The sequence below is a fragment of the Pleurodeles waltl genome, chromosome 8 (genome assembly GCF_031143425.1).
Source record: "Pleurodeles waltl isolate 20211129_DDA chromosome 8, aPleWal1.hap1.20221129, whole genome shotgun sequence".
NCBI lineage: Eukaryota > Metazoa > Chordata > Amphibia > Caudata > Salamandridae > Pleurodeles > Pleurodeles waltl.
This window is the reverse complement of record NC_090447.1, coordinates 403,435,587-403,454,556: the sequence shown is the minus strand read 5'-3', so window position 1 is coordinate 403,454,556 and position 18,970 is coordinate 403,435,587.

Sequence of the window (18,970 nt, the reverse complement as noted above, 5' to 3'; positions counted from 1 at the left end):
GGGCTAAGGCTACTGAACCAATAGCTTGCTGATGTCATTTATGGACATAATGGAAATGAAATCTGGTGTGCTTCCCAGGTGGAACGGCTAACAGGATGTCCTTGTGTTAGAATGACCAAAACCTAACACGCAGCATCTCGTAGTCCGCTGAAGAAAGTCCTGTTGCACTACGTAGAAACCAGGCTTGCATTAATGGTTCAAACATGATTCTGATCAATATGATCAAGTACCAGTATGCCCATCATCCGTACTATTTCAGTAATTCAAGACCTGAGACCCTCTGTAGTGAAAGTGTGCATGTAAATAGCATATAAGGTGCACATATTTAAATAACTAACAATTGATTATGCATAAGCAGCATCAATTGATTTGCATAATAACGTTATTTAGCAACGAAGTTCCATCATAATTGGAGTGATAACCATCCAGTCATGGTCAAAATCATCAATGCTGTGTGTAGACAATGCAAGCCTTATATCCTGTGAATGGTTTGAAGAAGTTCTCATTTTCAAACACTGACCATGGCATGCAACAGTAGTTCTTGTTTCAAAGATCCACTTATGCTATTAATTTCACAGAGATCAACTTTTAATCAAACGGGAAGTATCATAAAAATAGTTCTCACCGAAAACATGTAACGGTTAGTTCATTTGCAAAGTATTAACTTGATCATAGTCAAACCATCACATCTGACCTATACAAATTTATTATATGCCTCAATGGTCCATAGGTGTGAGATAAGAAATAGGAGGTTTATGGTTTGAGTACTGGTATTCAATTTGCTTAGGCCAAATATTGATGGATACTGTCTCTCTATTTTTTAAAGGACAAAATTGCTAATGAAAAAGGGGGCATCCTAACCCCCATTGGGGTCCATCGAGGCACTTATGAGAATTACTTATTTTAATGATACTTCTACCTTGATTAAAGGTAGCAGTCCTGGAAATGAATAGCTTGGGCAGGCCATTGAAACAAGAATTACTATAGAATGTAGTCAAAGAACATGTCAAATTTAGACAGTAAATAGGAAAGCTTAAGTGTTTTTAAACGGATATAAGAAGAATAAAATAGATATTCTATTTCATATATATCTATAGTACATTAAAGATAATATGGTCATCAAGACTCCTCCCATGATATACTTATGATGTTTATTTGTTCGAATCATCTTAGTGGAATGTGTCTATGGGCACCAACAATAAAACTGATGGAGGCTGCTAATTTTAAGAATTTTAAATATGAAGGCATCCCTGACTACAGATGATTGCTTTGATAAATAGGGGGTCAATATAATGATAAGTTCTAAGTAAAGATGTTTTATTACATGCCTGAAGAAGTGACAATACACTGCTAACTGCAAAACACGTGTTGGCTATGGCTGTAGTGGTTATGGTGAATTTTAAGATTTAGTAAACGTGTTAATAATCAGTTTGTGGAAATAGACTGCACACTGTATGAATTGCGTTATAGCATATGATGGATCTATTGAAAAACATAGAAACTGTGATACAGGTGTTTACATGATTAACTGCACAACAGCCTTTACTGAATTATTTGTTAGTGATGAACGTTGAATACAAGTCATAAGATTTATTTGTCACTTTATTTAATGAAAGTATAAAAATAATACATTTGAAATATTATTAATGCTCGTACGAAAATTGATTAATATTTTACATATCTCTCCCCAATAATATGTAACATTGCAAAGTAACATAGAGGTAAGAATTATAATCACATACATGATAATGTAATGATGGTCAATTTAATAGTTGGCATATAATTTGTGGTTGATAATATTGATCACAATGTTGTGTGATACAACTCAAGAAAAGGAGCGAAGAATGGAGGCGGTGTCAATTTTGTTGGATATCCTTTGTGGAATCTTTATTGGATGCAGGAGGTCTCTACAGTCTCTGGTTTCATCTGGACTTCAAAGGATAATTGCCTGTTGCAAATATGCCCACATACGTAATCCTATCCCAGGAACAGAACAGGGATCCAACATGTTTGACCTGTGAACAGGAAGAGTGCCAGATGCAAAGCAACATACCACAGATATTTCTAGTTTTCACTGCTTAAATAGAATTATTTGCAACACTTTTTAGACTAGCGATTAGAACCTGATGAAAAGTTGGGATTGTCACCTCCACTTCACCCGTGCTATAAAGACTTCATCTTTGCATTTCATAGAATGAGCAAATGCCGACTTTAGATTAAATTGAATTTGTGGGGTTTGGACCGTGCAGTACTCTGCTTAATGTGGGAGTTTCACAATTCAAAGTAGGTTAGCATAAGACTATTGTCAAAATAAGTATGAACTCTGAAGATGATCATAGCTAACAGCTTGAAACAAGGATGTCCTTTAGCTCCCTTTGTTTTCATTATACATGGTAGGCGTATTAAAGATATTGGATACTGCAGACAGCTTCCCACCAAAAATGTGCCATGGTTCTATACACAGTACATCATATGCAGACAACTGAATCCTACCTCCACGTACTCCAGTTGTTTTCTGGAGTTTGCTAGACACCTTAGAGAATTGTATCTTTACACATTATCTTTTAACAATATCTCAAAGATGAAAACCTATGTTTTTCTCAGCCAGAGTAATTAATTATAGATGATTTAATGATGGAGACACCATTGAAGCCATACAATATTACCATTACTTAGGATTGATGAGAGATTAAACCTTAAATTGGAAGACACATTTGTCAAATGTTACTAATTTGGTAATTGCAGTCTAAAGTGTTTGAATGTTTTTAAGGGCATAGAGCAATGACTACTGGGAAGGATAAAATCAATCTTGTTCTATAATATGTCTCTACAGTACTTGCGGGCAGATTGAATGACAAATTGAGATGATTAAGTATACAATGCATTCATAAATTACTTAATTTGAAATAATCAACTCTGCATTGTATCATAATCCTCACATTTGGTCTTACATGGATGGTAACATCATTGAATGAACAATACTTGAGTTACTTCATCTGCTGTGTAAACACCCATTTAATACTTTGCCTTAGCTATGAGGTGGCTGATAATTGATGTGATAGTCATCGCACCCGATAAAATCTGATATTGCTGGGTTAGAATTTATCTGGTGTGATAAATATCACCAAACTACAGGTTTTCTCCAATAATGGGGGAATAAGATGCTGATTTTTTGCCAACTGCACTTACTAGGCATTTTCCCCCAATAAATATCAGTAGGTTTGACCTGCAAAGCTGTATCAAGTAGATATGATCTTTATAGCAATACTCCTGTTGTACAGTAACAGGAGTTACCATACATATTGGACTTTAATAGACAACTCTTAATGAGGTTTTTAAACTTCAGCGTAAATTCTGAAACTCAGATTGAGTTATCTGGGTCAGTACATCATTGTGCGGCTATTAGCTAGGCATCATTTAGCAAACTGGAAAAACAACTGGCTGACAAATGACAAACTGAAGGCTTGTAGTCAGATAGAAAATAATAGTAGTCAATACTAGATGACCTTGAAAGGTCAGAATCTCCAAAAGATTCTGGGTACATAGGTAAAAGATAATTAATTTGGACTCCGGGCGGCCTTCATATACACAATTAAAATTCTTGTGGTTTTCGCCATTTGGGGGGTGTTTGTAACATAGGTCATCCTGATATATATTGCATACATTTGTTATTTTATTCGTATGTATTGCAATGTTTTTAACTAAATTAACAATAGAATAATCTGACTGAACGCAAGGATTGGTCCTAAACCTATGCTTAGCCCTCACCAACATGCTTAACTATAACAGTTGCCGTCCCTGCTTCTCCATGTTTATTAAACAGCATCAGGGTAGTATTTGGGTATAGTTGATGCGGCCAAGTAATAATTGGAACAGCTGGAAGTGCAAGGCGATCAGGAGTCTATTTTACACATTTGTAGCCTACTGTCACAAACTGCAGAAGTTCTAAGCAGCACCTAAAGGCTGAATAATATGGGCTAAAAATTAATGTGCTGGCAAGCCTAGCAATCTCGAGGATAGACTGTGTAAGACTCCTCTTCTGAAGTCAGGCCCTAGCATCTCGAAATTAGAGCCCTACTATTTTCAAGCAGGCCAGCATTTCTGCTCAAGGTGTGTGACAGAGCCAAAGAATTTGCAAGAATTGGGAGATGTACTTGGATTATATATATTCATTTGGTCGCATGCAGGTGTGGCTCTCTCTATGGGCGTTAAAGGTCTGCCCTCATTAGTTTCTTTCCCTTTTTTAGGGTCGAGCGCAAGGCGCTCCGTCCCTGGTGTAATCTCTCTGTGGGCTTTTAACCAAGCCCACATTAGGCCCATCAGTTTGGTTGGTTCGTAGGCTTGCCTTTTAACATTCACTTGATGAAATTAGTGAAAGGTATGCATACGTCATGCCTTTTCTGGTGTTTAGCCCGCCTCAAGTGCACAGGCCAACTACTGAAAACATACGAGGCTCCAAGTTTTCTGTATGGTTTCTGCACTATTTTCTCTCTTTATTTCGTAGGCAGCGCAATCTCGCTGGGCAGTAGTAGAGCGCTTTGCATGACATTGACCTTGTTACATGGATATTTGCACTTTTGCCGGTTACATGCAAATTGCACTTTTCCCGATACGTTTCACTGCAAGGGAACTTCTGTTTCCTTTTGTGTGTTTGCCTTGTGCACATGGCAGCCGTCGGCTCACTTTTATGAAACTGTTTTACTTTTCAGTTTATGTGGCAACAAAAGTCTGGTTAGGAGTTTACAAAACTAATAGCTTTAACTCGAGTAAACGTGAGACCCATTGCATTGCAAATGCTTGTTCTACTATGCTGTCAATGATAAACTAGTATTCACTATTAGTATAAGAGAACAAATTCCGATCCTAGACTAGCCGAACAGATTTAATGGTGCCTTCCACTGTCCCTTTTTACCACTCCCTAATTGGTCAGATGTTCTTTCTAATGCTCACAGTTCTGATCTACGCACTAGGACTCCTATCTATGCATTGATAGTTTTGCCAAACAATGTCATAGTTGTATCTACAGCTCTGTTGAACGTTTTGATGCATTGCCCTGCTTGTTTGGCTGTCCTCAATATTTTCTCTAAAGAAGTTGTCCGTGAGCCAATATGTTCTATAAGGGATCCCAGAAATGGGTTTTTTTAAAACCACTTACAAATCTTTGTTGTTTAACTGAAAATTGAGTCTGTTTTTTTTCTTGAATTTTGTTTCCATTGCAGTTTTCTTCCATCCATGCCAGGGGATTATTATGGATATCTTTTCTCTTCCAAGGTATGGACCATCTTCAGTCACTGCTAGCAGTGCAGTGTGAACAGATTGAAAAGTGTGAAGATGATAAGCAGTCCTGTTCTTCTTCCTATGGCCTTCTGTCTCTGTTTTGACTTGAATGGCCGTACCTGAATCTAAGTCCAGGATCATGATCCTCAAAAGCAGATCCATACTCATCTCTTCTGTCTACTTCTCAGTGGGCTTTGTTCTAATAGTGTCAAACGGTTGACTGAGGACACTATATGCTATAACCAATGGAAGGTTTCTAAAAAGTGAGGGGCATATTTATACTTCTTTTGCACCGAATTTGCGTCATTTGTTTAACGCAAATTCGGTGCAAAACTAACTCCATATGTATACTTTGGCGCTAGACCCGTGTAGCGCCACATTTATGGAGTTAAAGTCATTTTTTGGATGTGGAAACCTGCTTTGCGTCAATGAGATGCAAAGTAGGTGTTCCCGTGCAAAAAAATTACTCTATGGCCTTAGCGCCATATTTATCCCCGTGCTAAAATCACACACGGGGAGGAGGGATCAAATAATGGTGCAAAGCTCGCTTTGCACCATTATGTAACACCTGGGTCAGGGCAGGCTTTAGGGGACCTGTGGGCCTATTTCCATAGTGCCCTCTCCAGACCCCAGGGATACCCCCACCCACACCAGAGGGACAGCGGAGGATGGGGGACCCCATTCCAGGTAAGTATAGGTAGGTACAGGTAAGTATTTTTTTTTAAAGTGCCATTGGGGGCACTGAAGTGGGCCCCCCTCCATGGCACTGGGTACAATGGCCATGCCCAGGGGACCCTGGTCCCCTGTGCTGGCCATTGGGGTGCTGGGCATGAAGACTGTCTTTTCTGAGACAGGAGTCATGTGGTATGGATGATTTTGCATCAGAAAATGACGCTAGGCTGGTTAGAGTCTTTTTTTTTACTCTAACCTGCGTAACATCATTTTTGGGTGCAAAACCCCCTTCTTCCATACTGCCAGCCCCACCCGGCTAACGTCATTTTTTGTAATGCTAGCGTACCCTGTGCACCGGCTTGCACCGTTCCATAAATATGGTGCCCGGCTGGTGCTTAGGAATGGTCTAAGCTGTTGCTAAACTTTTTGGGGCAAAACTGCGTTGGTGCAGTTTTGCCCCAAAAAGTATAAATCAGGGCCTGAATATTTCAGTGATGTGGTACAGTACCAGGTAAGAAGCTCCTTACCTTCAAGCCATGCCCAAAGGACTTCCGGACACTTTTACTGAAGAGCTTTACACCAATGACTAAATAAAAGATTCGACTTCTGAAGCTGCAAAGTTATAATTGTTTGTGTTTCGTGGTAAAATAAAGTGGGTGTTGTGGTAAACCACTCAGTCACGTTGTTTTGGATTTTTAGTAGAATGAAGTGTCTCTGTTTTATGGTTTTTTTGTTGCAAGTTTGACTTCTGCCTGTTTAATAATTTAACTTTATTGTAGCAGAGAAACTTTACCAGAGGATGCCAATACTACAGAAATCTATTGGTACAGACTTAGTGAAGCACTGTTGCCACATAACAGACCTGGAGCACAAAAATTTGGACTGATTTGCCTGGGGCCAATATCTGAAAAACATGTCTGTGGAGTGTCCGGAAGCCTCACTACTCCAAAATGTGAATTGGTCTAAAAATGACAAATACAGTTTGTGAAACCACTAACAAACATGTTATGCAGTTCAGACCTACAACCGTATCAGAAAAAAGAAGGGCTACACTTAACATAGTTTTGCTCACTTAAAACCACACATGAAAGGTAGTCTGAAAGATCAAGGCAAAACAATGCTGTGTATCACTTGCATTTAGAACAGGTACATCAGTTAACCATTTCGAGGGATGTGTGAAATTGGGAAACTTGTAAATAGGCAATTTTTAAAAAATACATTGGGAGATCCTCAAAGTGCGTGGTTTATTAAGTGTTGGACTGGTCTGTTGGACACTCTGTTATGGGATGTGAGTGCCAATGTTGGACTACTTTGTTTTAGTCCTGTGACTGCCACAGTGCCCACTAGGCCAGTCCAACACTAGCACAGCCATCTAAGAAAAATAGAAGGTGAGCTTAAGAGTAGCTTTGCGGCAGCAAAATAGTATTTCTGCTGCCACGAGTTGTGGAAGGGGCAGTGCAAAAACTGGCACTACTTGGCAGCATTCCTTACTCCAGAATACTCCCACCCTGATCAAAGGCCAGAATCCTGCTCAGCACTGCCCCCTTTAGAGGTCTCTCCCTCACCAAAGGCCATGCTACCGGTTGCTTAGCAAGGGTGACCATAAAGCAAGAGAGAGAGAGGGTGTAATGGGTTGAGGTAACCTGAGGATGGAGAGGAACCATTGAGCTAGCAAGGGATGAGCAGTCGCAGAGCCGGGGTGGAGGACAGTAAGCGATAACATTTGACGTAATTAATTGTAATGTGTTGTTCGAGTGATGAATTAACAAGCAAGTAATTCTGCTGGATATATCCTTTATAACACATCTTTGTTTGGTACTGGGATCAGTAGCTGATATATGCTCCGAAAAGGTCAGAGACTTGGGACATAACCACTTGATGATTCAGGACGGATGAACAGTTGAAAATGTACAATTCTAGAGTTTGCTGTTAATTGTCCCTCAAAAAATGACCAAGTTCTTGATCCCCTCCTCAGGAATAGGTGCTGGATCCAACTAAAAGGTTGGTGAAAAGTAAGCAATAGCAGAACAAGACAATAAAAAGTTTTTTTAGTTTTAACTAGTTAATTGTAAACACTTATCCCGCTTCCAAGTTTACCTCCTACCAAGGCATTAACTATAGCAATGACCTGCAGCTCTGTGCATATTAAACAGCATCTGGGTATCATTTGAGTAGAGGTAATATTGTAGATGAATGACACTACAAAGTGAAAACTGGTCCAGATAAAAGTGCAAGCCATATTCATTTCTATCCCTTTCACAAATGTAAAAGTAAATATTCGTGCAAGCCTGTAGGGTAGGCCATATAAAACTTCTGTGTGGGTGTCTACAGAGATCTTCTGTTATCAACCAGGCCTCCATCTTTTCCCCCAATTGTGCGGCAGAATAATGAATATACAAGAGCTGATGTCATACTTAGTTTATGTATTTTTATTGGCCGAAATTGCCTTACAAGGGTGCATTCTGCAGACAATGATGTGCGGATCCAGTCTGAGTAAATGAAGTCTATATTGTTAACAGTGTGGGCATATCTGTGCTGTGAGCAGATATGCATTTACTGCACTTAAATCTGCTCCATAGGCCCTGATTAGGAAGTCGGAGAATTAAAGAGAAGGGATACTAGGTGGATGGGTATACCATTATGGGATGGATTCTGAGTACTTAAACCGAGTGATTATAAATGAATCCCCATATAATGAGGAGCAACCATGGAGAACCCGTTATTCCAGGTGAAACTGTACACACAGATGTCCCAATTCTATGAGGATTGATACTTCTGTTTAGTCTGCTCTGAGCAGGTGGGAAAAGAGAGCAGGGGCCTGGTTAGGGGAAGGGAGTAGATGAGGGAACAAGGGCAGCCCAATATGCCTACAAGAACCTGGGTAAGCACATATATGGAAAAAATAATTCACTACAGACTCATTTAGATAATATTTTCAATCATGTACAAGCAGTTAAATAGCCCAACACAATTAATGTAGTTCTTATAGTAAAGGAGAGAGCTCGTCCTACAATGACAAATACTTTCATAAAGTCAACAAAAAGTGAAAAAAATTAGTTAATATTTTAAGTCATGTAAAAACAATTAAATAGCCCAACAGCCTTCATTTAGTTCCTGAAGTAAGAGAGAGTCCGTCCTACAACTGCAAATATTTTCATGAAGTCAACAAAAAGCGAAAAATAAATATTGGCATCAGTGCTCAGTGTCCCTAGTAATTGCACAGTAAAAAAGCCAAAAAATTATGAAGATTTTATTTATATATATATATATATGAATGCAACAGACACCACAGGTCATAGTCGCACAGCTGGACATATGGTTTTATGTTTCACAAGTCCTTCCTTCGATAAATGAACAAGAACCCAGTCTGTCTTTTATAATGTTGATGACGTTTCTACCATGTAGATTATTTTTTAAGATCATTATCTGAATTGAAACAACACTGGACACCTGAGAACCAAAAATGAACTTAGGGTATCTGTAATTAATCAAAAATAATTCTTGAGACCAGTTAAAAAACGTTTTTTGACTTATGGGCTGGCTCCCGGAAAAAGCTCTTGACAAATCAGAAATAGGAACCAATGTAACGCTTCAATTGAGAACCCACAAGTGAGTGTTTGGCAAGAATGAAATAGGTGAGTAAACATGGTCATTTAATGCTGAGCGAGGGGGATACACACAGCACATGAATTTAGTAATATGTTATTATTGTATATATCTATATAAAAAACAAAACACCAGTAAGAAATTGGGTTACTAGTTGAGGGGGTGAAGCCCTTCTAAAGCAGGAACCCCAATCCATGTCAGGGTGAGGCACAAACAAAGCCCAAATTAATCTGTGCTCAACCCTCTGGTTGCTTGACACAGAGCGATCAGTCTTAACTTAGAGGCAGAATTTAAAGTATTTATGCAGCACTTCACACAGTAATAAAGTGAAAATACAACACAAGAAAAATCCCACACCTATGTAGAAGAATAGAATAAATTTAGATCAAAACAACAAAACATACAAGTAGAACCAGACAGATGCAGGTTTAAAGATTTCAGTGAAAATTATGCCAAGAAGCACAAAGCGCCTGCTGTGGATATCTGGTTGTGCAGGACTGGGACAAATTCACAAGTTCAGGTTGACTGCGATGGAACATGGATCTAATAGAGGGACCCACTTAGGTCTGCAGAACAAGAGTACCTTAAATCCTGATTGGGGAGTGTTGCAAGATCCCACATCAAGGCTGTGTGGTGCAGCAAAGGTGATATAAGGTCAGGGTCAGAGATGTGCCGGGGAGCTGCTATGCAAGGTCCTGAGTCATTGTCAAGGAGGCCATTGACGAGGGAGCTTGCAATGCGATGTCCTGCATGAAGATGCGTCGCTCACAGGCTGGTTCTGAAGAAGCTGTGGGGCTTATGATGCAGATTTCTGTGTCACCGTTGAGGATGCTGTCGATAAGGGGCTTGCGATGCAAGGGCCTGCATCGAGGATGCGTGGCGCAGCAGCAGTTCTGTTGAGAATTCAGGCTGCAGTGAAAATGCGAGTCCTTGTGATGGGATAATCCATGTAGCAGAGATGACGCATCGATTCTGTTTGGGGTTCTGCCACAGAGCAGAGGAGATGTGTCAGTTCTGCTGAGTCCACAGATGGGCTGGCAGAGAACTTTCAGGCCAACTTCCAAGGGTTCTGGACGGGGTGGCTCCACTCATGAAGGCAGGGCTCACAGATGGCAGAGTCCAGGTGCTTGGTTCAAGGATGTTGGATGCCTGTTATGTCCCTGAGGCTTCAGATAGGGAGGCCAGTCAACTAGCTCTTGGAGTCACTCTGAGGTCCTGGGGTCAGAGATGCAGGTCCAGTCTTTCTCAATCAGGCAAGAGGACAGCAGGCCAGCACAGCTTGGCAGCATCCCTTCAGAGCAGCAGTCAATCAGAGTTGCAGTCCTTTCAACAGCACAGCAGTCCTTCTTCCTGGCAGAATCCACAGGCCCAGAGGTTTACTGAAAAATTGGGTCTAAGGCTCCAATATTTATACCTCATGCACACTTTAAAGGGGAGAAAGCTTCTAGAGGTTTCCACCCCCCCTGAGGTGTCAGACATCTCCTTCCTCCCTGTTCTCACTGCAGCTTGCGAAGGGTCACAATAGACCAGTGTCAAACCCTTTCTGAGAGTGCTGAGGAAGAGCCCTTGTGATGTGCGAGTGAGGTAAGTGACAGCCCTTCGCCCTCGTTAACTCAGACTAACCCATTCTGCCAACACCTAACGTCCCTTTGTCTCACCGTCTGGGAGCAATACACAAGCACCAACTGCCAGCTATGCCTAGTCATGTGACCCAGGATCAGGCTGCAGGCACCAAATGGTTAGGGCAAGAAAATGCCACTTTTAGAAAGTGCCACTTTTAGAAAGAATTGCGAATAAAAATCTGATTTAACCATTTAAGAGTCCTTTTAATCCTAATTCTTCAGACACCAAACTCAACTTGTCTAACTGCTCCCAATTGGAAGTTACAGCCTATTAAACATAATAAGGTAACTCCAATGCTATGGGAGAGTTAGGCCTTGCAGTAATGACAAATTAACTTAGGGGTTTTTCACTATCAGGAAATGTCAAACTTAAAAGTATATGTCCTACTTTTTAAATACACTGCACCCTTTCCTCTGGTCTGTTAAAGATCTACCCTGGGGGGACATATGTATTAAAAAGGAAGGTTTGGGCCTGGCAAAAGGTTTATTTTGCCGTATTGAAGTGCCTGTGTAAAACTGCAAACACAGGCTGCAATGGCAGACCTGAGCAATATTTAAAGGGCTACTTAAGTGGGTGGCACAACCATTGTTGTAGGCTTACTAGTAGCATTTAATTTACGGGCCCTGGGCACAGGTAGTACCACTTTACTAGGGACTTGCAAGTAAATTCAATAGGATAATTGGGTGTAAGCAAATTCTACCATGTTTTAAGGAGGAGGCACAGCCACTTTAGCACTGGTTAGCCATGGTAAAGTGTGCAGAGTCCTGAAGCCCAACAAAAATGGGTTCAGAAAACAGGAGGGTGAAGGCAAAACGTTTAGGGATGACTCTGTAGAAATAGTCAAGTCCAACGGCACCCATGGTGAGTATGGAGCAAAATAATATCCACAATTAGTTGAAAGTGATCTTGCAATTATAGAAAAGCAAGGCCTGAAAATTCAGTAATGTCTAAAGATTGTAGCTATATTTCCTAAAAACATCTTGTATTGAATAAAATAATTAGGAAATGATATGCCAGTTAGTTAATAGATAAGGTGGTCAAACTAAATTTGTAATCAAATGTGGTCAAACAGATGGGATTGCTGGAACGGGGTATGCAACTATTGCGGTCCTGAAGGTAGAATCTTTCTGGCGCAAGTGGCACTCAGGGCCTCATTACGACCCTGGCAGTCTATACACCGCCAGGGCCACAGTGGTGGTCTGACTGCCTCCAAAGCAGTGGTCTGTTCACTTTGGCGGCAGTCTGACCGCCATATTATGACCGTGGCTGTTGTGCCACGGTCGGAACATCAGCACTGATAGTTTTCCTCCACAGGGTGGACTGGCAGTCCTAGTGGTTCTAAACCGCCAGGGCAGTGATTACGACCCCCCACCCTCCACCATTGTTTACATGGCGGTAGCACTGCCATGTAAAGGCTGAAGGAGACGAGGTGCAGAGTGCCCCGGGGGGGCCCTGTCACAAAGTTCACTGTCTGTTTTACACTGAATTTGCGGCGGGTGCTGGTGCACCCTACGCACAACAGCATTGAAACTGGCTCTGTTATGAGCCAGAGACAATGCTGTAGGCTGCCACCCGCTGGGCCGGGGGCAGAAACCTCCGCCCACTGACCCAGAAGGTACATCATAATGGGGCCCGCGGGAAGGCGGCCACACTGGCGGCAACCTGACCATCGGGACTTCCGTCCGCTGAAGTCATAATGACCCCCTCAGTGTCTTAATTAAAAATGTCACGAAGGACAGAACCCTCTTGGCCTAGGACTGATCAAAAAGGGTCACCAAAATAATGTATTAAAATTGACAATTGACTATTTATAGAAAAATATGTTTGAAATGAGCATTTATTATTTATGGTTATAGGGGAACTACGTCAGTTAAAGCCTTGATTTGGGCAAATGGCAGCCCCCGGAGAACAAAAGCTACTCTCATCACTAAAAGTGAAGAATACTCAAATCAGTGAATAATAAAAAATAAAAAAAAGAAACAATTAAAAAGAAATATTAAGGATTGTTGGCACTTAATGCCTATGATTTGTATAAGACACAAATGTCAAAGAAGAGAAAATGTATCAATAGAAAAAATACTGCAACAGATCAATGTGAAAAGTCCTCATAATGAATTACACTGTGGATGCCTAGGTGATGTTTTTAGAAGGAACAAGGCAAAGAAGACAGAGGAGGGATAGTTAGATAAGGACATTAATTAAGTACAGTCATCTGAAATACTGTTAAACAACAAAGGTATTATCAGAGAGTAAAACATAAAAACAATTGATTTATGACAGGCATCATAAAAGAAGCAGAAAAATGAGGAATTAAATGTGTTCAAAGTCATGAAAATGTCAAATACTGCTCAGGATAGTGTGCTGAAGGACTGACCTTTATTTTAAGGAGCATATGTAGAGGTTAGAGGAAGACTCTCAGTCCTGCACATCATAAAGTCATATCATCAACAGTAAAGTCCCAGATTATGTTGGGAAGAGGAGGAAATTGTTGGTAAGGTAATTGAGGGTCAGACTCTATGGGCTGGCAGAGTGACATATTCTATGCCTTTTCTGTGCCATCAGAGGGGATCATGTAAGGGCCGGGGTCTGAATATCGTGCAGTAATGGCCATATAACCAAAACCCGCCTGCATTGCCCACAAACACCACCATGGACCCATCACCACACCAGATCCTGAACTCATGTCCCAATCGCGAAAAGAACACCGAAAGGTTCATGAATTCCATCCACTAAGGAGCATCCTCGGATCCATGCCCTCATCATATCTTCAACCTGGCCAGCATCACCATAGCACCTGAGCTCTGTCGAACTATCAACCGGTCCTTAGAGACCACCACCTTCCCATCAGACTGGAAGCACGCCGAGATCAACCCGCTGCTCAAGAAACTCACTGCCGACCCAAGGGAGCTGAAAAGCTACAGACCCATCTCTTTCCTCTCTTTCCCAGCCAAAGTAAAGCAAAAGGCTGTCAGCCAGCAATTCATTGAATTTCTCGAGACACACCAAATTCTAGACCCATCCCAATCCGGATTCAGAAGCAACCACAGCACAGAAACAGCACTCCTAGTAGTCACTGATTACATATGCACCATACTAGAACACAGAGGCATGGCCACACTCATCCTCCTCAACCTCTATGCTGCGTTTGACACCATCTCCCACTCCACCCTCTGCGCCATCTGAGATAAAGCACTGGAATGGACCAGGTCCTTCCTCACCGGGAGAACACAGAGTGTCACACTACCACCATTCACGTCAGAACCCAAAGACACATGCTGCAGAATGCCCCAAGGGTCATCACAAGCCCGACCCTTTTCAACATCTACATGACCCCGCTAGTCAAAATCATCAAACAACATGGGCTAAACATAGTCTCCTATGTTGACAATTCCCAGCTGATCCTCTCCCTGTCCGATGACCCTGCAAAGGCCAAGAGAAATTTCCACAATGGGATGAGAGCAGTTGCCACTAGAATGGAAGCCAGCTCACTCAAACTCAACTCTTTCAAGATGGAGATCCTCTTAATCAGCTACACCCCTTCCGCTCCCACAGACCATGCACGCAATCTGGGCATCATCCTGGACTCTTCTCTATCCATGACCCGCCAAGTCAACACCATCTCATTGTCATGCTTCCACACCCTTTGACTCCTTCGTAACATTTTCAAGTGGATCCCCTCCGACATGAGAAAGACAGTCACCCAAACACTCCTCACTAGCAAACTGGACTTTGGCAACACACTCTATACCGGCATCACCAAGAAACTACAATCAAGACTACAAAGAATCCAGAATGCAGCAGTCAGACTCATCCTGGACATCCCCCGACACAGCTACATCTCCTCTCATCTCAGAGATCTACACTGGCTCCCAGTCAACAAGCACATCACACACAAACTTCTCATCCACACCTACAAGGCACTACACAACATAGGATCGGCATACATCAACCACCTCCTTGCCTTCTACCTACCCCACAGACATCTCTGTTCTTCCCAGCTCGCCCTTGCAGCTATTCCCAATATCCATAAAAGCACAGCAGGAGGAAGATCCTTCTCCTACCTCGCAGCCCCGACATAGAACACGCTACCTTTCAAACTCAGGCAGACTCCATCACTGAAGCAGTTCAGGAAGGCCTGGTTCTTTGATTGAGCAGCACGCCCACAAACAACACCTTGAGACCCTATGGGTGATTAGCCACCCTTTAGAAATCACTGATTGATTGAAGATGGGCTTAGTTTTCCACATACGGAAAATCTGCTTTGAGAACCCCACCCAGTTATTATCAGGTAGAGCAATGTCCCACGCTGGTATAGAACTCAGCTCAACTTGTTATTAGAGCTCTAATCCTAAGGTGTCCTTGATTGATTGTAAACTAAGTAAAATCCCTTTATGACAATAAAAAGACGAGCAATAACTGTGGTTGTTTAATTCCTTGGGTGTTGCTTTAATGGTAAAAATCCTTGCAGTTGACTTCATTGCTCCGAAAGTATGAAGAAACAGCAGGTAGCGTGTGCCATTTATTTCACTGTCCCTTCCCTTCCATGAACCCAAAAGATATGCTATTTATACCAAGGCCCCTTCTGCAGCGTGTGTGCATGACACATTGCAGACAGACTTGCTGAGATATCACTATGACAGGACTTAAAATATAAAACTACTGAGAAAGGGCCACTGATGTATGAGAATTATCGAAAGAATGACTTGTAGGCGAAACCTCAGCAAAATGTTTCTTTTGTGATTGTGAATCTTTCTCGGTGATACAAAAACGCCTGAGTGATTTTCCTATTCTTCCTGAACGAGCAAAAAAGCATTCAGCCTAAAAAGATATTGCACAAGACTTCCAAGAAAAAGCGACTAAATAAGAACCTGCCTTGTGAAAGTTCTAACGCGGAGAATAAAGGCACCAGTGTGCCCTATGTGACTTTACTCTTCAATATTTTATTTTCAAACTAAGAGAAGACTAGTTTTTTAATGTGCGCACTTTCATTCCTTTTTCCTGTCCGGTTATTATTACCTTGTCACGGGGACTAGACACGTGACAATAGTGAGCTCCTGATGAAGTGTTCCTGCCCTTGAACCTTGACACCTGTGATAAATATAAGACGCTGATAGAATGACCATTGTAATCAGGTCCCGTAAGGGCCTCGAGCTAATCAAGTGACAATAGATAATCAGGATATCAATACTAGTATTTGATCTTTCTATGTGGGCATTCAATGGAGTCTACTCAAAAGGCGCTCGTTCCTTCAGTAAAAACACAGTAATTAGATGCAGAATCTAACTGCTCATGTAGAGATCTGGATTCGAAAGGCAGTATTTATTTTAATAACTGAGCATGAGGCTTTTCCTCCTCTTCAATGCTTATTTATGGGGTAGGTTAGGAATGAAGCAGCTGTATGGCGCAACCAAAAAACATCATTTACTACATTAAGAGCCATATTTATACTTTTTGACGCAAAACTGCATATTTATACTTTTTGACGCAAAACTGCGCCAACGCAGTTTTGCGTCAAAAAGTTTAACGCTGGCTAACGCCATTTCTTTGCGCCACCCGGGCGTCAAATTTATACTTTGAAGCTCCGTGGCGCAAACCACAGGTTAGAGTCATTTTTTTTACTCTAACCATTGTGCCACGTCGTAAAGCAAAAGACGTTTACACGGAGAAAATGACTCTAATTCAGTTTACGATGTCACAAACCGGATACGCGCCATTTTTCCCCTCAATAGCATCAAAAAGCGGCACAAACACTGCAAAATGTGCTAAGGAGCCCCAAAATGGATCCCAGAAGCCAGGAGAGACCCCAGAGAGACCTCAATTGACCAGGAACCAGCCAGGAGGACCCAGACAAGACCCAGGAGAGGGAAAAGAAGAAAAGGAAGTACCATTTCAGTGCAGAGGAGCAGGAAATACTGGTGAAAGAGGTGACAGAACACCACCAGCATCAACTTTTTGTCACCTCAAAATTGCCAATTGGGAGGAGAGAAGCAATTGGCAACAAATTGTGGACAAGATAAACAGTGTGGCAGAGGTCCGTAGAACAGTCACTGAGTGCTAGAAACACTGGCATGACTGCAAGCACAGGACCAAGGAAAAAATGGCAAGGAACAGGAAGGCAGCACTGCAGACTGAAGGTGGGAGTCCAGCACCGCAGTAGGCCCTGGACCAGATGGAGGAGATGGTGGCAGCCATCATCCCAGAGGAGATTGTCACAGGAATTCAAGGACAGGACAGCGCAGACTACCAGGAAACAACACAGATGCAGGGTAAGTTCCATGGGGGGCAGAAATGCCTAAATTATAACTGCAAGCAGGGAGAGGTACATACCTACTACACAATGCATGTCAGCCATGGAAATCAGGTCGGGAAAAAGGGGAAAGGGGGAAGGGGAAAGGGGCACGGCACGGGTGCATGGGCTGTGCAGGGGAAACCAGGGGCACAGCATAACACTACACCAACCTTTGCATGGGGGTACTCTGCCATGCCAAGGCTGTTGGAAAGGCCAAGCCAGTCCAGGAGGGTAGGGTAGAACGTAAAACTGGCCTGCTGTCACAGGACAGCTGGTATTGTCACAACATGAACTAGGTCTCAATTTCCAGTCTCAGGCCATATCTGCAAGTGGCATGTACCATTGGCAACAGTTGCCACTACCACCTGTGCTGTGTGTGCTGGTCAAGTAGCAAATGACAGTTAGGTGCCCATGGATCAAACACACCCAAAATAGAGGGTTAGGATGACAATGTTATCAATCCCCTGTAATTCCTAACAAAGTGTAAATCCTGTCAAATGCTCATGTCTATAGGCGCAATAAACATCAGGTATTGTTACTTACATTATGAAGTACACAGCAGTAATGTCATACACATGCTGCCCATTCCAGGGTCCATCCCGTGCCTGTGTTACAATAGCTGCAATGCCACCTTGCAAAATCCCAACTGTCATACTCCTAAGACAACAGCATTGAGGGGGAGGACATATGTGTCTAACTAGTTAAACATACCTGCACAGTCATAAGAGGAAATGGAACACTGCCAGGCCCATCAGTGCAATCCAATGTAGCACACATTTGCAAAAATCAACATGACACACTACTGATGCTGACACCTGTATCATGCCATGCCAATGCTATATATAGTATGTGCTTGGTCTCAGCAACGTAAAGGTGTATGTGAAATATCAGAGACTGGGTCAGTCCCATATTGTTATGTGTGCTGCAAGTGTCATCAGAACACCCACAGCCATTGCAAGGCCTCACCATGCTAATGTAAGTAGAGGGAGGGTTGAGTAGGACAAGAAGGTGGCAACACACAATTTGGACAGAATCTACACCTATAGGATGTGACGCAGGCAAGTCCCCAAACTGCCCACACTACATGTAGGCCTGTAGGAATGCTAATATTAATGACAGGAACAATGAACAGGAACCAAGATTACAATGTCTCACTAACAGGAAGTCAGTGACATCACATTACAACTGTCACATCACAGACACACTAATTGTACAATATCTCATTGCAGAGAACGGTGGCTCTCCTGTGGATATGCCTGTCCTGGACTTCCCTGATGAGATGGATGATGAGCTGACAAACATTAGCCAGCAAACCCTCCAAGATGTCCTTGGAACCATCCAGACCCCACCTTCACTCGCAAGGAGGAGCACAGATGCAGCAACCATCACAGAGGACCCACCACCCCAATAGTTCGACCTGCCAGCTCCAACCCAGCTGAGGACTCTGATGACACTGGTACCACCTTGGAGAGGACAGTAGTGGGAGTATAGCGGGAGCTGGCC